We start from the raw sequence: 25,784 nt of genomic DNA, 5'->3' as shown, positions 1-25,784 counted from the left end.
ATCCTTAAGGTGGCCTACCAGCAACCTTTTTGCTTTTCACCTCACGTTTTGCTGTATCTTTATGTTGGCCGTAGGACTCTAATCACTTTATCACTACTGTGAGAAAGTGGCTCTGTATATACTGTTCCCAAATAGGTACAGTGTGCACAGAGTCCCCAGTCCCCAGAGGTTTGGCAGAGGCTAAAGTTAGATATAACCTTACTCTCTAAAGTGGTAGCTTGCCGAGCAGTAAGGCAGTATCAGAGTACAGTGTAAAACATTTGTTGTACACACTCAGTCAGCAAATGGTCTCACACACTCAAGAACTGAACACTAGGCCATTGGTTTGCATAAAAAAGATATTGTTGTTTTACTTGAGAACCAACAATAGGTATCAAAATATACTTTCTCAGAGTGAGATGCTTTAGTTAAATACTTTGCAATAGGCAATTGACTTTTGCAGGTCATAGTTACAGTTTATTACAATAGGCAACACAATTTGAATCACAATAATACATTGAGCTCAATGGGAATTTTAAGTTATATGCAATTAATTACTTTCAGGAATACTTTTCTAAATCCAGGACTGGATCCTAGATTCAGTCCTGGGACAGTTCTTGGAAACAAGTGAGTAAATTTGTTTTAGTTACTGTTGTGATTTTTAAGCAATATTTTGCTATTTTAAAAGTTGACACTTAGAAACTTTTGCTGATCAAATTACCAATGTTATCCTATGGAAGGAAATTCACTTAGCAGGTAAGTGGGGTTATGGTTACTTTTTCTAGGTCAGTGTTGGATCCTAGATCCAGCACTACTGTACCACCTGTAAGCAGTTGAGAAACTACGTTTAAGTTATACAGGCGATTTTTAAGGAATATTTACATGTTTGCAAAATCGACACTTAGAAGAAATTTCACAGAAAAACAGTCAATGGTTTCCTATGGAAGAAAATTCAAGTTACGGGTAAAGTACGTTCTCGTTACTTTTGTAATCCAGTGCTGGGCTCCTAGGCTCAGTACTGGGACATCTATCTAAAACAGGTAAACAATTACGTTTTCACAGTTGGTACGATTTTTAAAGAATATTTGTAAGTTTCAAAAATCTACACTTAGAACATTTTCAGCGAAAAGCAGGCAATGATATCCCATGGAAGGAAATTCGAGTTACTGGTAAGTACGGTTAAAATTACTTTTCAGGGTCAGTACTGAGCTCCAAGATGCAGCACTGAGGTCTCTCCTGATAACAGGTGAGTAAATCAGAATTCGTTGTTCGGCTGATTTTAGATGAATATTTTAAAGTTCCAAAACTCCACACCACTTAGAAGAATTTCCAAGTGAAACCACTCAATGTTAGCCTATGGAAGAAAAGTGAGTTATCGGCTTTTAGGTAAGTACTCGACTGGCAGAGTTATGGTTCTGGGCACAGACTCAGGGGTCTCCCAGGGGAGTCCCAGCCTACTTGCCAAGCCTTAAACTCCCCTTTTATTACATATAATTTACACCTAAGGTAGGCCCTAGGTAGTCCTAGGTGCATGATGCTATGTAAGTAAAAAATTAGATATGTACTTTGGTGGTTCGCGTGTCCTGTAAGTAGCAAACAGTCTATTTCATTTTTCACTACTGTGAGGACTACCCCTCTCATAGGTTAGCTCTGTGTATTCCCCTATACTTTTTATTTGGTAATTCCATATCGGAGAGGAGTAGCTTTATTTATTTATTGAAAATCCTACTTACTGGTGAGGTTGGATTTAACTTTACTATTTTAGAAATGCCACTTTTAGAGAGTGAACATTTCTCTGCACTTACTGCTCTATTTGCCTGAAACCTGGCCCCAATACACGTCTGGATTGGGCTGGGTGACAGCAAAATTTGTGCCTTCCCTCTAGAGAGCCACAACACAGGTCACTCAACTGCACCTCGGGGGTGAGCTCCGCTCTCCCTTCACCCCCAATAGGTTCAAGAACGATAATTTATGTAAGTAAATACATTATAGCTACAGCTTATAATCATGCGAGTTTAAATCATTTGTTGTTAGATGGTTTAAATATTTGAAAGGATCTGTTTTTAATAGACATTTTACAAAAACCACTGGTACATTTGCTAATTCTGTAAAATTAACACCCAACTGCCGTGACATTGCCAACCACAATGCCGTGACTCGGATTCGAACTGAGGTTGCTGCGGCCACAACGCAGAGTACTAACCACTATACGATCACAGCGAGCTACTTGGGCTCAACGACATACAGTGACATGGAGAATTTATAATTCGGAACACTCAGGGCTGTTCCTGTGATAGGCTGGATGTATTCATTGCTTCCTCATTCCTCATTCAGAGGCTGCGTCTCCTCAGTGGTTGATAGGCTGAAACCGTTTCCTGGCCGCCTGCTTGTGAAATGCCAGGAGTCAAAGATCACACAATACACTTGCGGACCTGTGATGGGACACCAATGCAGAGAAACCCACCTGGCACAGACCTTCTATTCTGTCTATTAGACCTGCATCTTCCCTGCACCTTTCAAGCCATTTGTATGTGAAGCAAGAAAGAGTTAGAGAGTGATCCATCTACACTTTTATAGGGAGGATGTCGCCGTGAGCTCCTCCCAGCTAATCACACGAACAGCAGAAAAGCAAGATAATACACAGTTGAGGGGAGGGCTGCATGGTTATGTTTTTGAGTAAATATTGAAACTGACCTCAGTGGCTCATTAGCAGAGCTGCGGCTAATGACTGGTGCCAAATCATGATGAAGCAAGCACCATGGCTCGTAGGGGACCCACAACACGCTTTTCTTAGCTCACTGAATTAAAGTATAAACTTCCGCCGTGTGTGAGTGGTAAAGGCTTGTTAATATGGTTCCTTTTCCAATTCAAGTCTGACAACAAGAGGCAGGAACCACGTGGCTTCGGAAGCTCAGGAAAGTAGCCACCAATCACAGAGAAAGAGAGAACTGGCAGTATGAGAGGTGGAGAAAACAGAAGCGGGAGCAAGGAGCTCAAATGAGATTGATGGCGTTTAAATAGAGCGCGTAAAGGAACAGTTACACAGCTAAGAAATGGGAAAGACAGACTAGGGAAAAAAACACAGAAAGAGCCTGTAGATGAATTCTCTTCCTGGGACAGCAGGTTAAGAGAAATTACACATGGGGAGGTTAAGCATGTAACACGGGGGAGAATAAAAAAGAAAATGCAGTTTTATGAAGTGTGTTTGCCAATCCAGCCAGCACTTTTGTTCTATTTCTCTCTTTGCGTCTTTTATTGGTAAAGTAACTTTCAAGTGCATGCGCAGGTATGAATGAGAGAGCAACGGTATAATAATTTGAAGCGTTTACACCAGTGCTAAAGTAGGAATGAGGTGTAGCAAAGACATGAAAGAGGTAGCGATAACAAATATGTGGAGAGGCAATAGTGACACAAAAATAAGCCACCTATTTATAAAACTGAAATGGAAGAAATACTAAAGGTTAACTTCTGAAATTGTAGCCGATAATAAAAAGATTCTCGTTGTTGGCAGGATTCGAACCTGCGCGGGGATACCCCAATGGATTTCTAGTCCATCGCCTTAACCACTCTGCCACAACAACTTGCTGTAAGCTGCCTACAAATATTTTGTTTGAAAGTTTTGAAGTTTTCCCACATCAAAGTACTAATATTCTGCAATGCGCTTTTTAAAAACAATGTTTTTTTCATCATGCACGTTCTGTCCTAAAAATAAAAATTGCATGAGTATATCTCTGGATCTGTAAAAGGATACGCTTGCATTCAAACTCTCTTGTGGCACTCAAGTTTTTTGGACCCTGTTGCACTCTGTTTTTGCGCTGCTTTTAGTCTACGACCCATATTACAGAAGTCAACCATCTCTGAGTATTTGGGACTCCTTTGTAAGTGCCTTATCTTTAATCCTTGAAAAGCTCTATAATAAAGGGGTCTGTCAAAGATTGCTTGAATGGAAGATAAAAGAAGGCCCACTTGTCTCACCAAATGCAGTAGAGAAACCTGATGTTTTACTCATGTTATCCTTAGTTCAGTTTTTGTTAGACCTGGCATCCTTAAGGTGGCCTACCAGCAACCTTTTTGCTTTTCACCTCACGTTTTGCTGTATCTTTATGTTGGCCGTAGGACTCTAATCACTTTATCACTACTGTGAGAAAGTGGCTCTGTATATACTGTTCCCAAATAGGTACAGTGTGCACAGAGTCCCCAGTCCCCAGAGGTTTGGCAGAGGCTAAAGTTAGATATAACCTTACTCTCTAAAGTGGTAGCTTGCCGAGCAGTAAGGCAGTATCAGAGTACAGTGTAAAACATTTGTTGTACACACTCAGTCAGCAAATGGTCTCACACACTCAAGAACTGAACACTAGGCCATTGGTTTGCATAAAAAAGATATTGTTGTTTTACTTGAGAACCAACAATAGGTATCAAAATATACTTTCTCAGAGTGAGATGCTTTAGTTAAATACTTTGCAATAGGCAATTGACTTTTGCAGGTCATAGTTACAGTTTATTACAATAGGCAACACAATTTGAATCACAATAATACATTGAGCTCAATGGGAATTTTAAGTTATATGCAATTAATTACTTTCAGGAATACTTTTCTAAATCCAGGACTGGATCCTAGATTCAGTCCTGGGACAGTTCTTGGAAACAAGTGAGTAAATTTGTTTTAGTTACTGTTGTGATTTTTAAGCAATATTTTGCTATTTTAAAAGTTGACACTTAGAAACTTTTGCTGATCAAATTACCAATGTTATCCTATGGAAGGAAATTCACTTAGCAGGTAAGTGGGGTTATGGTTACTTTTTCTAGGTCAGTGTTGGATCCTAGATCCAGCACTACTGTACCACCTGTAAGCAGTTGAGAAACTACGTTTAAGTTATACAGGCGATTTTTAAGGAATATTTACATGTTTGCAAAATCGACACTTAGAAGAAATTTCACAGAAAAACAGTCAATGGTTTCCTATGGAAGAAAATTCAAGTTACGGGTAAAGTACGTTCTCGTTACTTTTGTAATCCAGTGCTGGGCTCCTAGGCTCAGTACTGGGACATCTATCTAAAACAGGTAAACAATTACGTTTTCACAGTTGGTACGATTTTTAAAGAATATTTGTAAGTTTCAAAAATCTACACTTAGAACATTTTCAGCGAAAAGCAGGCAATGATATCCCATGGAAGGAAATTCGAGTTACTGGTAAGTACGGTTAAAATTACTTTTCAGGGTCAGTACTGAGCTCCAAGATGCAGCACTGAGGTCTCTCCTGATAACAGGTGAGTAAATCAGAATTCGTTGTTCGGCTGATTTTAGATGAATATTTTAAAGTTCCAAAACTCCACACCACTTAGAAGAATTTCCAAGTGAAACCACTCAATGTTAGCCTATGGAAGAAAAGTGAGTTATCGGCTTTTAGGTAAGTACTCGACTGGCAGAGTTATGGTTCTGGGCACAGACTCAGGGGTCTCCCAGGGGAGTCCCAGCCTACTTGCCAAGCCTTAAACTCCCCTTTTATTACATATAATTTACACCTAAGGTAGGCCCTAGGTAGTCCTAGGTGCATGATGCTATGTAAGTAAAAAATTAGATATGTACTTTGGTGGTTCGCGTGTCCTGTAAGTAGCAAACAGTCTATTTCATTTTTCACTACTGTGAGGACTACCCCTCTCATAGGTTAGCTCTGTGTATTCCCCTATACTTTTTATTTGGTAATTCCATATCGGAGAGGAGTAGCTTTATTTATTTATTGAAAATCCTACTTACTGGTGAGGTTGGATTTAACTTTACTATTTTAGAAATGCCACTTTTAGAGAGTGAACATTTCTCTGCACTTACTGCTCTATTTGCCTGAAACCTGGCCCCAATACACGTCTGGATTGGGCTGGGTGACAGCAAAATTTGTGCCTTCCCTCTAGAGAGCCACAACACAGGTCACTCAACTGCACCTCGGGGGTGAGCTCCGCTCTCCCTTCACCCCCAATAGGTTCAAGAACGATAATTTATGTAAGTAAATACATTATAGCTACAGCTTATAATCATGCGAGTTTAAATCATTTGTTGTTAGATGGTTTAAATATTTGAAAGGATCTGTTTTTAATAGACATTTTACAAAAACCACTGGTACATTTGCTAATTCTGTAAAATTAACACCCAACTGCCGTGACATTGCCAACCACAATGCCGTGACTCGGATTCGAACCGAGGTTGCTGCGGCCACAACGCAGAGTACTAACCACTATACGTTCACGGCGAGCTACTTGGGCTCAACGACATACAGTGACATGGAGAATTTATAATTCGGAACACTCAGGGCTGTTCCTGTGATAGGCTGGATGTATTCATTGCTTCCTCATTCCTCATTCAGAGGCTGCGTCTCCTCAGTGGTTGATAGGCTGAAACCGTTTCCTGGCCGCCTGCTTGTGAAATGCCAGGAGTCAAAGATCACACAATACACTTGCGGACCTGTGATGGGACACCAATGCAGAGAAACCCACCTGGCACAGACCTTCTATTCTGTCTATTAGACCTGCATCTTCCCTGCACCTTTCAAGCCATTTGTATGTGAAGCAAGAAAGAATTAGAGAGTGATCCATCTACACTTTTATAGGGAGGATGTCGCCGTGAGCTCCTCCCAGCTAATCACACGAACAGCAGAAAAGCAAGATAATACACAGTTGAGGGGAGGGCTGCATGGTTATGTTTTTGAGTAAATATTGAAACTGACCTCAGTGGCTCATTAGCAGAGCTGCGGCTAATGACTGGTGCCAAATCATGATGAAGCAAGCACCATGGCTCGTAGGGGACCCACAACACGCTTTTCTTAGCTCACTGAATTAAAGTATAAACTTCCGCCGTGTGTGAGTGGTAAAGGCTTGTTAATATGGTTCCTTTTCCAATTCAAGTCTGACAACAAGAGGCAGGAACCACGTGGCTTCGGAAGCTCAGGAAAGTAGCCACCAATCACAGAGAAAGAGAGAACTGGCAGTATGAGAGGTGGAGAAAACAGAAGCGGGAGCAAGGAGCTCAAATGAGATTGATGGCGTTTAAATAGAGCGCATAAAGGAACAGTTACACAGCTAAGAAATGGGAAAGACAGACTAGGGAAAAAAACACAGAAAGAGCCTGTAGATGAATTCTCTTCCTGGGACAGCAGGTTAAGAGAAATTACACATGGGGAGGTTAAGCATGTAACACGAGGGAGAATAAAAAAGAAAATGCAGTTTTATGAAGTGTGTTTGCCAATCCAGCCAGCACTTTTGTTCTATTTCTCTCTTTGCGTCTTTTATTGGTAAAGTAACTTTCAAGTGCATGCGCAGGTATGAATGAGAGAGCAACGGTATAATAATTTGAAGCGTTTACACCAGTGCTAAAGTAGGAATGAGGTGTAGCAAAGACATGAAAGAGGTAGCGATAACAAATATGTGGAGAGGCAATAGTGACACAAAAATAAGCCACCTATTTATAAAACTGAAATGGAAGAAATACTAAAGGTTAACTTCTGAAATTGTAGCCGATAATAAAAATATTCTCGTTGTTGGCTGGATTCGAACCTGCGCGGGGATACCCCAATGGATTTCTAGTCCATCGCCTTACCCACTCGGCCACAACAACTTGCTGTAAGCTGCATACAAATATTTTGTTTGAAAGTTTTGAAGTTTTCCCACATCAAAGTACTAATATTCTGCAATGCGCTTTTTAAAAACAATGTTTTTTTCATCATGCACGTTCTGTCCTAAAAATAAAAATTGCATGAGTATATCTCTGGATCTGTAAAAGGATACGCTTGCATTCAAACTCTCTTGTGGCACTCAAGTTTTTTGGACCCCGTTGCACTCTGTTTTTGCGCTGCTTTTAGTCGACGACCCATATTACAGAAGTCAACCATCTCTGAGTATTTGGGACTCCTTTGTAAGTGCCTTATCTTTAATCCTTGAAAAGCTCTATAATAAAGGGGTCTGTCAAAGATTGCTTGAATGGAAGATAAAAGAAGGCCCACTTGTCTCACCAAATGCAGTAGAGAAACCTGATGTTTTACTCATGTTATCCTTAGTTCAGTTTTTGTTAGACCTGGCATCCTTAAGGTGGCCTACCAGCAACCTTTTTGCTTTTCACCTCACGTTTTGCTGTATCTTTATGTTGGCCGTAGGACTCTAATCACTTTATCACTACTGTGAGAAAGTGGCTCTGTATATACTGTTCCCAAATAGGTACAGTGTGCACAGAGTCCCCAGTCCCCAGAGGTTTGGCAGAGGCTAAAGTTAGATATAACCTTACTCTCTAAAGTGGTAGCTTGCCGAGCAGTAAGGCAGTATCAGAGTACAGTGTAAAACATTTGTTGTACACACTCAGTCAGCAAATGGTCTCACACACTCAAGAACTGAACACTAGGCCATTGGTTTGCATAAAAAAGATATTGTTGTTTTATTTGAGAACCACTAATAGGTATCAAAATATACTTTCTCAGAGTGAGGTGCTTTAGATAAATACTTTGCAATAGGCAATTGACTTTTGCAGGTCATAGTTACAGTTTATTACAATAGGTAACACAATTTGAATCACAATAATACATTGAGCTCAATGGGAATTTTAAGTTATATGCAATTAATTACTTTCAGGAATACTTTTCTAAATCCAGGACTGGATCCTAGATTCAGTCCTGGGACAGTTCTTGGAAACAAGTGAGTAAATTCGTTTTAGTTACTGTTGTGATTTTTAAGCAATATTTTGCTATTTTAAAAGTTGACACTTAGAAACTTTTGCTGATCAAATTACCAATGTTATCCTATGGAAGGAAATTCACTTAGCAGGTAAGTGGGGTTATGGTTACTTTTTCTAGGTCAGTGTTGGATCCTAGATCCAGCACTACTGTACCACCTGTAAGCAGTTGAGAAACTACGTTTAAGTTATACAGGCGATTTTTAAGGAATATTTACATGTTTGCAAAATCGACACTTAGAAGAAATTTCACAGAAAAACAGTCAATGGTTTCCTATGGAAGAAAATTCAAGTTACGGGTAAAGTACGTTCTCGTTACTTTTGTAATCCAGTGCTGGGCTCCTAGGCTCAGTACTGGGACATCTATCTAAAACAGGTAAACAATTACGTTTTCACAGTTGGTACGATTTTTAAAGAATATTTGTAAGTTTCAAAAATCGACACTTAGAAAATTTTCAGCAAAAAGCAGGCAATGATATCCCATGGAAGGAAATTCGAGTTACTGGTAAGTACGGTTAAAATTACTTTTCAGGGTCAGTACTGAGCTCCAAGATGCAGCACTGAGGTCTCTCCTGATAACAGGTGAGTAAATCAGAATTCGTTGTTCGGCTGATTTTAGATGAATATTTTAAAGTTCCAAAACTCCACACCACTTAGAAGAATTTCCAAGTGAAACCACTCAATGTTAGCCTATGGAAGAAAAGTGAGTTATCGGCTTTTAGGTAAGTACTCGACTGGCAGAGTTATGGTTCTGGGCATAGACTCAGGGGTCTCCCAGGGGAGTCCCAGCCTACTTGCCAAGCCTTAAACTCCCCTTTTATTACATATAATTTACACCTAAGGTAGGCCCTAGGTAGTCCTAGGTGCATGATGCTATGTAAGTAAAAAATAAGATATGTACTTTGGTGGTTCGCGTGTCCTGTAAGTAGCAAACAGTCTATTTCATTTTTCACTACTGTGAGGTCTACCCCTCTCATAGGTTAGCTCTGTGTATTCCCCTATACTTTTTATTTGGTAATTCCATATCGGAGAGGAGTAGCTTTATTTATTTATTGAAAATCCTACTTACTGGTGAGGTTGGATTTAACTTTACTATTTTAGAAATGCCACTTTTAGAGAGTGAACATTTCTCTGCACTTACTGCTCTATTTGCCTGAAACCTGGCCCCAATACACGTCTGGATTGGGCTGGGTGACAGCAAAATTTGTGCCTTCCCTCTAGAGAGCCACAACACAGGTCACTCAACTGCACCTGGGGGGTGAGCTCCGCTATCCCTTCACCCCCAATAGGTTCAAGAACGATAATTTATGTAAGTAAATACATTATAGCTACAGCTTATAATCATGCGAGTTTAAATCATTTGTTGTTAGATGGTTTAAATATTTGAAAGGATCTGTTTTTAATAGACATTTTACAAAAACCACTGGTACATTTGCTAATTCTGTAAAATTAACACCCAACTGCCGTGACATTGCCAACCACAATGCCGTGACTCGGATTCGAACTGAGGTTGCTGCGGCCACAACGCAGAGTACTAACCACTATACGATCACAGCGAGCTACTTGGGCTCAACGACATACAGTGACATGGAGAATTTATAATTCGGAACACTCAGGGCTGTTCCTGTGATAGGCTGGATGTATTCATTGCTTCCTCATTCCTCATTCAGAGGCTGCGTCTCCTCAGTGGTTGATAGGCTGAAACCGTTTCCTGGCCGCCTGCTTGTGAAATGCCAGGAGTCAAAGATCACACAATACACTTGCGGACCTGTGATGGGACACCAATGCAGAGAAACCCACCTGGCACAGACCTTCTATTCTGTCTATTAGACCTGCATCTTCCCTGCACCTTTCAAGCCATTTGTATGTGAAGCAAGAAAGAGTTAGAGAGTGATCCATCTACACTTTTATAGGGAGGATGTCGCCGTGAGCTCCTCCCAGCTAATCACACGAACAGCAGAAAAGCAAGATAATACACAGTTGAGGGGAGGGCTGCATGGTTATGTTTTTGAGTAAATATTGAAACTGACCTCAGTGGCTCATTAGCAGAGCTGCGGCTAATGACTGGTGCCAAATCATGATGAAGCAAGCACCATGGCTCGTAGGGGACCCACAACACGCTTTTCTTAGCTCACTGAATTAAAGTATAAACTTCCGCCGTGTGTGAGTGGTAAAGGCTTGTTAATATGGTTCCTTTTCCAATTCAAGTCTGACAACAAGAGGCAGGAACCACGTGGCTTCGGAAGCTCAGGAAAGTAGCCACCAATCACAGAGAAAGAGAGAACTGGCAGTATGAGAGGTGGAGAAAACAGAAGCGGGAGCAAGGAGCTCAAATGAGATTGATGGCGTTTAAATAGAGCGCGTAAAGGAACAGTTACACAGCTAAGAAATGGGAAAGACAGACTAGGGAAAAAAACACAGAAAGAGCCTGTAGATGAATTCTCTTCCTGGGACAGCAGGTTAAGAGAAATTACACATGGGGAGGTTAAGCATGTAACACGGGGGAGAATAAAAAAGAAAATGCAGTTTTATGAAGTGTGTTTGCCAATCCAGCCAGCACTTTTGTTCTATTTCTCTCTTTGCGTCTTTTATTGGTAAAGTAACTTTCAAGTGCATGCGCAGGTATGAATGAGAGAGCAACGGTATAATAATTTGAAGCGTTTACACCAGTGCTAAAGTAGGAATGAGGTGTAGCAAAGACATGAAAGAGGTAGCGATAACAAATATGTGGAGAGGCAATAGTGACACAAAAATAAGCCACCTATTTATAAAACTGAAATGGAAGAAATACTAAAGGTTAACTTCTGAAATTGTAGCCGATAATAAAAAGATTCTCGTTGTTGGCAGGATTCGAACCTGCGCGGGGATACCCCAATGGATTTCTAGTCCATCGCCTTAACCACTCTGCCACAACAACTTGCTGTAAGCTGCCTACAAATATTTTGTTTGGAAGTTTTGAAGTTTTCCCACATCAAAGTACTAATATTCTGCAATGCGCTTTTTAAAAACAATGTTTTTTTCATCATGCACGTTCTGTCCTAAAAATAAAAATTGCATGAGTATATCTCTGGATCTGTAAAAGGATACGCTTGCATTCAAACTCTCTTGTGGCACTCAAGTTTTTTGGACCCTGTTGCACTCTGTTTTTGCGCTGCTTTTAGTCTACGACCCATATTACAGAAGTCAACCATCTCTGAGTATTTGGGACTCCTTTGTAAGTGCCTTATCTTTAATCCTTGAAAAGCTCTATAATAAAGGGGTCTGTCAAAGATTGCTTGAATGGAAGATAAAAGAAGGCCCACTTGTCTCACCAAATGCAGTAGAGAAACCTGATGTTTTACTCATGTTATCCTTAGTTCAGTTTTTGTTAGACCTGGCATCCTTAAGGTGGCCTACCAGCAACCTTTTTGCTTTTCACCTCACGTTTTGCTGTATCTTTATGTTGGCCGTAGGACTCTAATCACTTTATCACTACTGTGAGAAAGTGGCTCTGTATATACTGTTCCCAAATAGGTACAGTGTGCACAGAGTCCCCAGTCCCCAGAGGTTTGGCAGAGGCTAAAGTTAGATATAACCTTACTCTCTAAAGTGGTAGCTTGCCGAGCAGTAAGGCAGTATCAGAGTACAGTGTAAAACATTTGTTGTACACACTCAGTCAGCAAATGGTCTCACACACTCAAGAACTGAACACTAGGCCATTGGTTTGCATAAAAAAGATATTGTTGTTTTACTTGAGAACCAACAATAGGTATCAAAATATACTTTCTCAGAGTGAGATGCTTTAGTTAAATACTTTGCAATAGGCAATTGACTTTTGCAGGTCATAGTTACAGTTTATTACAATAGGCAACACAATTTGAATCACAATAATACATTGAGCTCAATGGGAATTTTAAGTTATATGCAATTAATTACTTTCAGGAATACTTTTCTAAATCCAGGACTGGATCCTAGATTCAGTCCTGGGACAGTTCTTGGAAACAAGTGAGTAAATTTGTTTTAGTTACTGTTGTGATTTTTAAGCAATATTTTGCTATTTTAAAAGTTGACACTTAGAAACTTTTGCTGATCAAATTACCAATGTTATCCTATGGAAGGAAATTCACTTAGCAGGTAAGTGGGGTTATGGTTACTTTTTCTAGGTCAGTGTTGGATCCTAGATCCAGCACTACTGTACCACCTGTAAGCAGTTGAGAAACTACGTTTAAGTTATACAGGCGATTTTTAAGGAATATTTACATGTTTGCAAAATCGACACTTAGAAGAAATTTCACAGAAAAACAGTCAATGGTTTCCTATGGAAGAAAATTCAAGTTACGGGTAAAGTACGTTCTCGTTACTTTTGTAATCCAGTGCTGGGCTCCTAGGCTCAGTACTGGGACATCTATCTAAAACAGGTAAACAATTACGTTTTCACAGTTGGTACGATTTTTAAAGAATATTTGTAAGTTTCAAAAATCGACACTTAGAAAATTTTCAGCAAAAAGCAGGCAATGATATCCCATGGAAGGAAATTCGAGTTACTGGTAAGTACGGTTAAAATTACTTTTCAGGGTCAGTACTGAGCTCCAAGATGCAGCACTGAGGTCTCTCCTGATAACAGGTGAGTAAATCAGAATTCGTTGTTCGGCTGATTTTAGATGAATATTTTAAAGTTCCAAAACTCCACACCACTTAGAAGAATTTCCAAGTGAAACCACTCAATGTTAGCCTATGGAAGAAAAGTGAGTTATCGGCTTTTAGGTAAGTACTCGACTGGCAGAGTTATGGTTCTGGGCATAGACTCAGGGGTCTCCCAGGGGAGTCCCAGCCTACTTGCCAAGCCTTAAACTCCCCTTTTATTACATATAATTTACACCTAAGGTAGGCCCTAGGTAGTCCTAGGTGCATGATGCTATGTAAGTAAAAAATAAGATATGTACTTTGGTGGTTCGCGTGTCCTGTAAGTACCAAACAGTCTATTTCATTTTTCACTACTGTGAGGTCTACCCCTCTCATAGGTTAGCTCTGTGTATTCCCCTATACTTTTTATTTGGTAATTCCATATCGGAGAGGAGTAGCTTTATTTATTTATTGAAAATCCTACTTACTGGTGAGGTTGGATTTAACTTTACTATTTTAGAAATGCCACTTTTAGAGAGTGAACATTTCTCTGCACTTACTGCTCTATTTGCCTGAAACCTGGCCCCAATACACGTCTGGATTGGGCTGGGTTACAGCAAAATTTGTGCCTTCCCTCTAGAGAGCCACAACACAGGTCACTCAACTGCACCTGGGGGGTGAGCTCCGCTCTCCCTTCACCCCCAATAGGTTCAAGAACGATAATTTATGTAAGTAAATACATTATAGCTACAGCTTATAATCATGCGAGTTTAAATCATTTGTTGTTAGATGGTTTAAATATTTGAAAGGATCTGTTTTTAATAGACATTTTACAAAAACCACTGGTACATTTGCTAATTCTGTAAAATTAACACCCAACTGCCGTGACATTGCCAACCACAATGCCGTGACTCGGATTCGAACTGAGGTTGCTGCGGCCACAACGCAGAGTACTAACCACTATACGATCACGGCGAGCTACTTGGGCTCAACGACATACAGTGACATGGAGAATTTATAATTCGGAACACTCAGGGCTGTTCCTGTGATAGGCTGGATGTATTCATTGCTTCCTCATTCCTCATTCAGAGGCTGCGTCTCCTCAGTGGTTGATAGGCTGAAACCGTTTCCTGGCCGCCTGCTTGTGAAATGCCAGGAGTCAAAGATCACACAATACACTTGCGGACCTGTGATGGGACACCAATGCAGAGAAACCCACCTGGCACAGACCTTCTATTCTGTCTATTAGACCTGCATCTTCCCTGCACCTTTCAAGCCATTTGTATGTGAAGCAAGAAAGAGTTAGAGAGTGATCCATCTACACTTTTATAGGGAGGATGTCGCCGTGAGCTCCTCCCAGCTAATCACACGAACAGCAGAAAACCAAGATAATACACAGTTGAGGGGAGGGCTGCATGGTTATGTTTTTGAGTAAATATTGAAACTGACCTCAGTGGCTCATTAGCAGAGCTGCGGCTAATGACTGGTGCCAAATCATGATGGAGCAAGCACCATGGCTCGTAGGGGACCCACAACACGCTTTTCTTAGCTCACTGAATTAAAGTATAAACTTCCACCGTGTGTGAGTGGTAAAGGCTTGTTAATATGGTTCCTTTTCCAATTCAAGTCTGACAACAAGGGGCAGGAACCACGTGGCTTCGGAAGCTCAGGAAAGTAGCCACCAATCACAGAGAAAGAGAGAACTGGCAGTATGAGAGGTGGAGAAAACAGAAGCGGGAGCAAGGAGCTCAAATGAGATTGATGGCGTTTAAATAGAGCGCATAAAGGAACAGTTACACAGCTAAGAAATGGGAAAGACAGACTAGGGAAAAAAACACAGAAAGAGCCTGTAGATGAATTCTCTTCCTGGGACAGCAGGTTAAGAGAAATTACACATGGGGAGGTTAAGCATGTAACACGAGGGAGAATAAAAAAGAAAATGCAGTTTTATGAAGTGTGTTTGCCAATCCAGCCAGCACTTTTGTTCTATTTCTCTCTTTGCGTCTTTTATTGGTAAAGTAACTTTCAAGTGCATGCGCAGGTATGAATGAGAGAGCAACGGTATAATAATTTGAAGCGTTTACACCAGTGCTAAAGTAGGAATGAGGTGTAGCAAAGACATGAAAGAGGTAGCGATAACAAATATGTGGAGAGGCAATAGTGACACAAAAATAAGCCACCTATTTATAAAACTGAAATGGAAGAAATACTAAAGGTTAACTTCTGAAATTGTAGCCGATAATAAAAAGATTCTCGTTGTTGGCAGGATTCGAACCTGCGCGGGGATACCCCAATGGATTTCTAGTCCATCGCCTTACCCACTCGGACACAACAACTTGCTGTAAGCTGCATACAAATATTTTGTTTGAAAGTTTTGAAGTTTTCCCACATCAAAGTACTAATATTCTGCAATGCGCTTTTTAAAAACAATGTTTTTTTCATCATGCACGTTCTGTCCTAAAAATAAAAATTGCATGAGTATATCTCTGGATCTGTAAAAGGATACGCTTGCATTCAAACTCTCTTGTGGCACTCAAGTTTTTTGGACCCCGTTGCACTCTGTTTTTGCGCTGCTTTTAGTCGACGACCCATATTACAGAAGTCAACCATCTCTGAGTATTTGGGACTCCTTTGTAAGTGCCTTATCTTTAATCCTTGAAAAGCTCTATAATAAAGGGGTCTGTCAAAGATTGCTTGAATGGAAGATAAAAGAAGGCCCACTTGTCTCACCAAATGCAGTAGAGAAACCTGATGTTTTACTCATGTTATCCTTAGTTCAGTTTTTGTTAGACCTGGCATCCTTAAGGTGGCCTACCAGCAACCTTTTTGCTTTTCACCTCACGTTTTGCTGTATCTTTATGTTGGCCGTAGGACTCTAATCACTTTATCACTACTGTGAGAAAGTGGCTCTGTATATACTGTTCCCAAATAGGTACAGTGTGCACAGAGTCCCCAGTCCCCAGAGGTTTGGCAGAGGCTAAAGTTAGATATAACCTTACTCTCTAAAGTGGTAGCTTGCCGAGCAGTAAGGCAGTATCAGAGTACAGTGTAAAACATTTGTTGTACACACTCAGTCAGCAAATGGTCTCACACACTCAAGAACTGAACACTAGGCCATTGGTTTGCATAAAAAAGATATTGTTGTTTTATTTGAGAACCAACAATAGGTATCAAAATATACTTTCTCAGAGTGAGGTGCTTTAGATAAATACTTTGCAATAGGCAATTGACTTTTGCAGGTCATAGTTACAGTTTATTACAATAGGCAACACAATTTGAATCACAATAATACATTGAGCTCAATGGGAATTTTAAGTTATATGCAATTAATTACTTTCAGGAATACTTTTCTAAATCCAGGACTGGATCCTAGATTCAGTCCTGGGACAGTTCTTGGAAACAAGTGAGTAAATTCGTTTTAGTTACTGTTGTGATTTTTAAGCAATATTTTGCTATTTTAAAAGTTGATACTTAGAAACTTTTGCTGATCAAATTACCAATGTTATCCTATGGAAGGAAATTCACTTAGCAGGTAAGTGGGGTTATGGTTACTTTTTCTAGGTCAGTGTTGGATCCTAGATCCAGCACTACTGTACCACCTGTAAGCAGTTGAGAAACTACGTTTAAGTTATACAGGCGATTTTTAAGGAATATTTACATGTTTGCAAAATCGACACTTAGAAGAAATTTCACAGAAAAACAGTCAATGGTTTCCTATGGAAGAAAATTCAAGTTACGGGTAAAGTACGTTCTCGTTACTTTTGTAATCCAGTGCTGGGCTCCTAGGCTCAGTACTGGGACATCTATCTAAAACAGGTAAACAATTACATTTTCACAGTTGGTACGATTTTTAAAGAATATTTGTAAGTTTCAAAAATCGACACTTAGAAAATTTTCAGCAAAAAGCAGGCAATGATATCCCATGGAAGGAAATTCGAGTTACTGGTAAGTACGGTTAAAATTACTTTTCAGGGTCAGTACTGAGCTCCAAGATGCAGCACTGAGGTCTCTCCTGATAACAGGTGAGTAAATCAGAATTCGTTGTTCGGCTGATTTTAGATGAATATTTTAAAGTTCCAAAACTCCACACCACTTAGAAGAATTTCCAAGTGAAACCACTCAATGTTAGCCTATGGAAGAAAAGTGAGTTATCGGCTTTTAGGTAAGTACTCGACTGGCAGAGTTATGGTTCTGGGCATAGACTCAGGGGTCTCCCAGGGGAGTCCCAGCCTACTTGCCAAGCCTTAAACTCCCCTTTTATTACATATAATTTACACCTAAGGTAGGCCCTAGGTAGTCCTAGGTGCATGATGCTATGTAAGTAAAAAATAAGATATGTACTTTGGTGGTTCGCGTGTCCTGTAAGTACCAAACAGTCTATTTCATTTTTCACTACTGTGAGGTCTACCCCTCTCATAGGTTAGCTCTGTGTATTCCCCTATACTTTTTATTTGGTAATTCCATATCGGAGAGGAGTAGCTTTATTTATTTATTGAAAATCCTACTTACTGGTGAGGTTGGATTTAACTTTACTATTTTAGAAATGCCACTTTTAGAGAGTGAACATTTCTCTGCACTTACTGCTCTATTTGCCTGAAACCTGGCCCCAATACACGTCTGGATTGGGCTGGGTGACAGCAAAATTTGTGCCTTCCCTCTAGAGAGCCACAACACAGGTCACTCAACTGCACCTGGGGGGTGAGCTCCGCTCTCCCTTCACCCCCAATAGGTTCAAGAACGATAATTTATGTAAGTAAATACATTATAGCTACAGCTTATAATCATGCGAGTTTAAATCATTTGTTGTTAGATGGTTTAAATATTTGAAAGGATCTGTTTTTAATAGACATTTTACAAAAACCACTGGTACATTTGCTAATTCTGTAAAATTAACACCCAACTGCCGTGACATTGCCAACCACAATGCCGTGACTCGGATTCGAACTGAGGTTGCTGCGGCCACAACGCAGAGTACTAACCACTATACGATCACAGCGAGCTACTTGGGCTCAACGACATACAGTGACATGGAGAATTTATAATTCGGAACACTCAGGGCTGTTCCTGTGATAGGCTGGATGTATTCATTGCTTCCTCATTCCTCATTCAGAGGCTGCGTCTCCTCAGTGGTTGATAGGCTGAAACCGTTTCCTGGCCGCCTGCTTGTGAAATGCCAGGAGTCAAAGATCACACAATACACTTGCGGACCTGTGATGGGACACCAATGCAGAGAAACCCACCTGGCACAGACCTTCTATTCTGTCTATTAGACCTGCATCTTCCCTGCACCTTTCAAGCCATTTGTATGTGAAGCAAGAAAGAGTTAGAGAGTGATCCATCTACACTTTTATAGGGAGGATGTCGCCGTGAGCTCCTCCCAGCTAATCACACGAACAGCAGAAAAGCAAGATAATACACAGTTGAGGGGAGGGCTGCATGGTTATGTTTTTGAGTAAATATTGAAACTGACCTCAGTGGCTCATTAGCAGAGCTGCGGCTAATGACTGGTGCCAAATCATGATGAAGCAAGCACCATGGCTCGTAGGGGACCCACAACACGCTTTTCTTAGCTCACTGAATTAAAGTATAAACTTCCGCCGTGTGTGAGTGGTAAAGGCTTGTTAATATGGTTCCTTTTCCAATTCAAGTCTGACAACAAGAGGCAGGAACCACGTGGCTTCGGAAGCTCAGATAAGTAGCCACCAATCACAGAGAAAGAGAGAACTGGCAGTATGAGAGGTGGAGAAAACAGAAGCGGGAGCAAGGAGCTCAAATGAGATTGATGGCGTTTAAATAGAGCGCGTAAAGGAACAGTTACACAGCTAAGAAATGGGAAAGACAGACTAGGGAAAAAAACACAGAAAGAGCCTGTAGATGAATTCTCTTCCTGGGACAGCAGGTTAAGAGAAATTACACATGGGGAGGTTAAGCATGTAACACGGGGGAGAATAAAAAAGAAAATGCAGTTTTATGAAGTGTGTTTGCCAATCCAGCCAGCACTTTTGTTCTATTTCTCTCTTTGCGTCTTTTATTGGTAAAGTAACTTTCAAGTTCATGCGTAGGTATGAATGAGAGAGCAACGGTATAATAATTTGAAGCGTTTACACCAGTGCTAAAGTAGGAATGAGGTGTAGCAAAGACATGAAAGAGGTAGCGATAACAAATATGTGGAGAGGCAATAGTGACACAAAAATAAGCCACCTATTTATAAAACTGAAATGGAAGAAATACTAAAGGTTAACTTCTGAAATTGTAGCCGATAATAAAAAGATTCTCGTTGTTGGCAGGATTCGGACCTGCGCGGGGATACCCCAATGGATTTCTAGTCCATCGCCTTAACCACTCGGCCACAACAACTTGCTGTAAGCTGCCTACAAATATTTTGTTTGAAAGTTTTGAAGTTTTCCCACATCAAAGTACTAATATTCTGCAATGCGCTTTTTAAAAACAATGTTTTTTTCATCATGCACGTTCTGTCCTAAAAATAAAAATTGCATGAGTATATCTCTGGATCTGTAAAAGGATACGCTTGCATTCAAACTCTCTTGTGGCACTCAAGTTTTTTGGACCCTGTTGCACTCTGTTTTTGCGCTGCTTTTAGTCTACGACCCATATTACAGAAGTGAACCATCTCTGAGTATTTGGGACTCCTTTGTAAGTGCCTTATCTTTAATCCTTGAAAAGCTCTATAATAAAGGGGTCTGTCAAAGATTGCTTGAATGGAAGATAAAAGAAGGCCCACTTGTCTCACCAAATGCAGTAGAGAAACCTGATGTTTTACTCATGTTATCCTTAGTTCAGTTTTTGTTAGACCTGGCATCCTTAAGGTGGCCTACCAGCAACCTTTTTGCTTTTCACCTCACGTTTTGCTGTATCTTTATGTTGGCCGTAGGACTCTAATCACTTTATCACTACTGTGAGAAAGTGGCTCTGTATATACTGTTCCCAAATAGGTACAGTGTGCACAGAGTCCCCAGTCCCCAGAGGTTTGGCAGAGGCTAAAGTTAGATATAACCTTACTCTCTAAAGTGGTAGCTTGCCGAGCAGTAAGGCAGTATCAGAGTACAGTGTAAAACATTTGTTGTACACACTCAGTCAGCAAATGGTCTCACACACTCAAGAACTGAACACTAGGCCATTGGTTTGCATAAAAAAGATATTGTTGTTTTACTTGAGAACCAACAATAGGTATCAAAATATACTTTCTCAGAGTGAGATGCTTTAGTTAAATACTTTGCAATAGGCAATTGACTTTTGCAGGTCATAGTTACAGTTTATTACAATAGGCAACACAATTTGAATCACAATAATACATTGAGCTCAATGGGAATTTTAAGTTATATGCAATTAATTACTTTCAGGAATACTTTTCTAAATCGAGGACTGGATCCTAGATTCAGTCCTGGGACAGTTCTTGGAAACAAGTGAGTAAATTCGTTTTAGTTACTGTTGTGATTTTTAAGCAATATTTTGCTATTTTAAAAGTTGACACTTAGAAACTTTTGCTGATCAAATTACCAATGTTATCCTATGGAAGGAAATTCACTTAGCAGGTAAGTGGGGTTATGGTTACTTTTTCTAGGTCAGTGTTGGATCCTAGATCCAGCACTACTGTACCACCTGTAAGCAGTTGAGAAACTACGTTTAAGTTATACAGGCGATTTTTAAGGAATATTTACATGTTTGCAAAATCGACACTTAGAAGAAATTTCACAGAAAAACAGTCAATGGTTTCCTATGGAAGAAAATTCAAGTTACGGGTAAAGTACGTTCTCGTTACTTTTGTAATCCAGTGCTGGGCTCCTAGGCTCAGTACTGGGACATCTATCTAAAACAGGTAAACAATTACGTTTTCACAGTTGGTACGATTTTTAAAGAATATTTGTAAGTTTCAAAAATCGACACTTAGAACATTTTCAGCGAAAAGCAGGCAATGATATCCCATGGAAGGAAATTCGAGTTACTGGTAAGTACGGTTAAAATTACTTTTCAGGGTCAGTACTGAGCTCCAAGATGCAGCACTGAGGTCTCTCCTGATAACAGGTGAGTAAATCAGAATTCGTTGTTCGGCTGATTTTAGATGAATATTTTAAAGTTCCAAAACTCCACACCACTTAGAAGAATTTCCAAGTGAAACCACTCAATGTTAGCCTATGGAAGAAAAGTGAGTTATCGGCTTTTAGGTAAGTACTCGACTGGCAGAGTTATGGTTCTGGGCACAGACTCAGGGGTCTCCCAGGGGAGTCCCAGCCTACTTGCCAAGCCTTAAACTCCCCTTTTATTACATATAATTTACACCTAAGGTAGGCCCTAGGTAGTCCTAGGTGCATGATGCTATGTAAGTAAAAAATTAGATATGTACTTTGGTGGTTCGCGTGTCCTGTAAGTAGCAAACAGTCTATTTCACTTTTCACTACTGTGAGGTCTACCCCTCTCATAGGTTAGCTCTGTGTATTCCCCTATACTTTTTATTTGGTAATTCCATATCGGAGAGGAGTAGCTTTATTTATTTATTGAAAATCCTACTTACTGGTGAGGTTGGATTTAACTTTACTATTTTAGAAATGCCACTTTTAGAGAGTGAACATTTCTCTGCACTTACTGCTCTATTTGCCTGAAACCTGGCCCCAATACACGTCTGGATTGGGCTGGGTGACAGCAAAATTTGTGCCTTCCCTCTAGAGAGCCACAACACAGGTCACTCAACTGCACCTGGGGGGTGAGCTCCGCTCTCCCTTCACCCCCAATAGGTTCAAGAACGATAATTTATGTAAGTAAATACATTATAGCTACAGCTTATAATCATGCGAGTTTAAATCATTTGTTGTTAGATGGTTTAAATATTTGAAAGGATCTGTTTTTAATAGACATTTTACAAAAACCACTGGTACATTTGCTAATTCTGTAAAATTAACACCCAACTGCCGTGACATTGCCAACCACAATGCCGTGACTCGGATTCGAACCGAGGTTGCTGCGGCCACAACGCAGAGTACTAACCACTATACGTTCACGGCGAGCTACTTGGGCTCAACGACATACAGTGACATGGAGAATTTATAATTCGGAACACTCAGGGCTGTTCCTGTGATAGGCTGGATGTATTCATTGCTTCCTCATTCCTCATTCAGAGGCTGCGTCTCCTCAGTGGTTGATAGGCTGAAACCGTTTCCTGGCCGCCTGCTTGTGAAATGCCAGGAGTCAAAGATCACACAATACACTTGCGGACCTGTGATGGGACACCAATGCAGAGAAACCCACCTGGCACAGACCTTCTATTCTGTCTATTAGACCTGCATCTTCCCTGCACCTTTCAAGCCATTTGTATGTGAAGCAAGAAAGAATTAGAGAGTGATCCATCTACACTTTTATAGGGAGGATGTCGCCGTGAGCTCCTCCCAGCTAATCACACGAACAGCAGAAAAGCAAGATAATACACAGTTGAGGGGAGGGCTGCATGGTTATGTTTTTGAGTAAATATTGAAACTGACCTCAGTGGCTCATTAGCAGAGCTGCGGCTAATGACTGGTGCCAAATCATGATGAAGCAAGCACCATGGCTCGTAGGGGACCCACAACACGCTTTTCTTAGCTCACTGAATTAAAGTATAAACTTCCGCCGTGTGTGAGTGGTAAAGGCTTGTTAATATGGTTCCTTTTCCAATTCAAGTCTGACAACAAGAGGCAGGAACCACGTGGCTTCGGAAGCTCAGGAAAGTAGCCACCAATCACAGAGAAAGAGAGAACTGGCAGTATGAGAGGTGGAGAAAACAGAAGCGGGAGCAAGGAGCTCAAATGAGATTGATGGCGTTTAAATAGAGCGCATAAAGGAACAGTTACACAGCTAAGAAATGGGAAAGACAGACTAGGGAAAAAAACACAGAAAGAGCCTGTAGATGAATTCTCTTCCTGGGACAGCAGGTTAAGAGAAATTACACATGGGGAGGTTAAGCATGTAACACGAGGGAGAATAAAAAAGAAAATGCAGTTTTATGAAGTGTGTTTGCCAATCGGGCCAGCACTTTTGTTCTATTTCTCTCTTTGCGTCTTTTATTGGTAAAGTAACTTTCAAGTGCATGCGCAGGTATGAATGAGAGAGCAACGGTATAATAATTTGAAGCGTTTACACCAGTGCTAAAGTAGGAATGAGGTGTAGCAAAGACATGAAAGAGGTAGCGATAACAAATATGTGGAGAGGCAATAGTGACACAAAAATAAGCCACCTATTTATAAAACTGAAATGGAAGAAATACTAAAGGTTAACTTCTGAAATTGTAGCCGATAATAAAAAGATTCTCGTTGTTGGCAGGATTCGAACCTGCGCGGGGATACCCCAATGGATTTCTAGTCCATCGCCTTACCCACTCGGCCACAACAACTTGCTGTAAGCTGCATACAAATATTTTGTTTGAAAGTTTTGAAGTTTTCCCACATCAAAGTACTAATATTCTGCAATGCGCTTTTTAAAAACAATGTTTTTTTCATCATGCACGTTCTGTCCTAAAAATAAAAATTGCATGAGTATATCTCTGGATCTGTAAAAGGATACGCTTGCATTCAAACTCTCTTGTGGCACTCAAGTTTTTTGGACCCCGTTGCACTCTGTTTTTGCGCTGCTTTTAGTCGACGACCCATATTACAGAAGTCAACCATCTCTGAGTATTTGGGACTCCTTTGTCAGTGCCTTATCTTTAATCCTTGAAAAGCTCTATAATAAAGGGGTCTGTCAAAGATTGCTTGAATGGAAGATAAAAGAAGGCCCACTTGTCTCACCAAATGCAGTAGAGAAACCTGATGTTTTACTCATGTTATCCTTAGTTCAGTTTTTGTTAGACCTGGCATCCTTAAGGTGGCCTACCAGCAACCTTTTTGCTTTTCACCTCACGTTTTGCTGTATCTTTATGTTGGCCGTAGGACTCTAATCACTTTATCACTACTGTGAGAAAGTGGCTCTGTATATACTGTTCCCAAATAGGTACAGTGTGCACAGAGTCCCCAGTCCCCAGAGGTTTGGCAGAGGCTAAAGTTAGATATAACCTTACTCTCTAAAGTAGTAGCTTGCCGAGCAGTAAGGCAGTATCAGAGTACAGTGTAAAACATTTGTTGTACACACTCAGTCAGCAAATGGTCTCACACACTCAAGAACTGAACACTAGGCCATTGGTTTGCATTAAAAAGATATTGTTGTTTTATTTGAGAACCAACAATAGGTATCAAAATATACTTTCTCAGAGTGAGGTGCTTTAGTTAAATACTTTGCAATAGGCAATTGACTTTTGCAGGTCATAGTTACAGTTTATTACAATAGGCAACACAATTTGAATCACAATAATACATTGAGCTCAATGGGAATTTTAAGTTATATGCAATTAATTACTTTCAGGAATACTTTTCTAAATCCAGGACTGGATCCTAGATTCAGTCCTGGGACAGTTCTTGGAAACAAGTGAGTAAATTCGTTTTAGTTACTGTTGTGATTTTTAAGCAATATTTTGCTATTTTAAAAGTTGACACTTAGAAACTTTTGCTGATCAAATTACCAATGTTATCCTATGGAAGGAAATTCACTTAGCAGGTAAGTGGGGTTATGGTTACTTTTTCTAGGTCAGTGTTGGATCCTAGATCCAGCACTACTGTACCACCTGTAAGCAGTTGAGAAACTACGTTTAAGTTATACAGGCGATTTTTAAGGAATATTTACATGTTTGCAAAATCGACACTTAGAAGAAATTTCACAGAAAAACAGTCAATGGTTTCCTATGGAAGAAAATTCAAGTTACGGGTAAAGTACGTTCTCGTTACTTTTGTAATCCAGTGCTGGGCTCCTAGGCTCAGTACTGGGACATCTATCTAAAACAGGTAAACAATTACGTTTTCACAGTTGGTATGATTTTTAAAGAATATTTGTAAGTTTCAAAAATCGACACTTAGAAAATTTTCAGCGAAAAGCAGGCAATGATATCCCATGGAAGGAAATTCGAGTTACTGGTAAGTACGGTTAAAATTACTTTTCAGGGTCAGTACTGAGCTCCAAGATGCAGCACTGAGGTCTCTCCTGATAACAGGTGAGTAAATCAGAATTCGTTGTTCGGCTGATTTTAGATGAATATTTTAAAGTTCCAAAACTCCACACCACTTAGAAGAATTTCCAAGTGAAACCACTCAATGTTAGCCTATGGAAGAAAAGTGAGTTATCGGCTTTTAGGTAAGTACTCGACTGGCAGAGTTATGGTTCTGGGCATAGACTCAGGGGTCTCCCAGGGGAGTCCCAGCCTACTTGCCAAGCCTTAAACTCCCCTTTTATTACATATAATTTACACCTAAGGTAGGCCCTAGGTAGTCCTAGGTGCATGATGCTATGTAAGTAAAAAATAAGATATGTACTTTGGTGGTTCGCGTGTCCTGTAAGTAGCAAACAGTCTATTTCATTTTTCACTACTGTGAGGTCTACCCCTCTCATAGGTTAGCTCTGTGTATTCCCCTATACTTTTTATTTGG

At 40.2% G+C, this 25,784-nt stretch overlaps 6 non-coding genes across 6 annotated transcripts; all 6 read right to left on the bottom strand.

Moving 5' to 3' along the window:
* Positions 1–3,478: 3,478 nt before the first annotated feature.
* On the bottom strand, positions 3,479–3,560 carry TRNAS-AGA (transfer RNA serine (anticodon AGA)). The gene has a single exon. It is a non-coding gene; the product is annotated as a tRNA-Ser (tRNA).
* Positions 3,561–7,499: 3,939 nt separating this feature from the next.
* TRNAS-AGA (transfer RNA serine (anticodon AGA)) lies at positions 7,500–7,581 on the bottom strand. The gene has a single exon. It is a non-coding gene; the product is annotated as a tRNA-Ser (tRNA).
* A 3,939-nt stretch (positions 7,582–11,520) lies between these two features.
* On the bottom strand, positions 11,521–11,602 carry TRNAS-AGA (transfer RNA serine (anticodon AGA)). Its single transcript has one exon. It is a non-coding gene; the product is annotated as a tRNA-Ser (tRNA).
* Positions 11,603–15,541: 3,939 nt separating this feature from the next.
* Positions 15,542–15,623, bottom strand: TRNAS-AGA (transfer RNA serine (anticodon AGA)). Its single transcript has one exon. It is a non-coding gene; the product is annotated as a tRNA-Ser (tRNA).
* A 3,939-nt stretch (positions 15,624–19,562) lies between these two features.
* TRNAS-AGA (transfer RNA serine (anticodon AGA)) lies at positions 19,563–19,644 on the bottom strand. Its single transcript has one exon. It is a non-coding gene; the product is annotated as a tRNA-Ser (tRNA).
* Positions 19,645–23,583: 3,939 nt separating this feature from the next.
* On the bottom strand, positions 23,584–23,665 carry TRNAS-AGA (transfer RNA serine (anticodon AGA)). The gene has a single exon. It is a non-coding gene; the product is annotated as a tRNA-Ser (tRNA).
* Between the last annotated feature and the right edge of the window lie 2,119 nt (positions 23,666–25,784).

The sequence above is a fragment of the Triturus cristatus genome, chromosome 12 (genome assembly GCF_964204655.1).
Source record: "Triturus cristatus chromosome 12, aTriCri1.1, whole genome shotgun sequence".
NCBI classification, from domain to species: Eukaryota; Metazoa; Chordata; class Amphibia; order Caudata; family Salamandridae; genus Triturus; species Triturus cristatus.
This window is presented reverse-complemented; position numbering and strand designations above follow the sequence as displayed.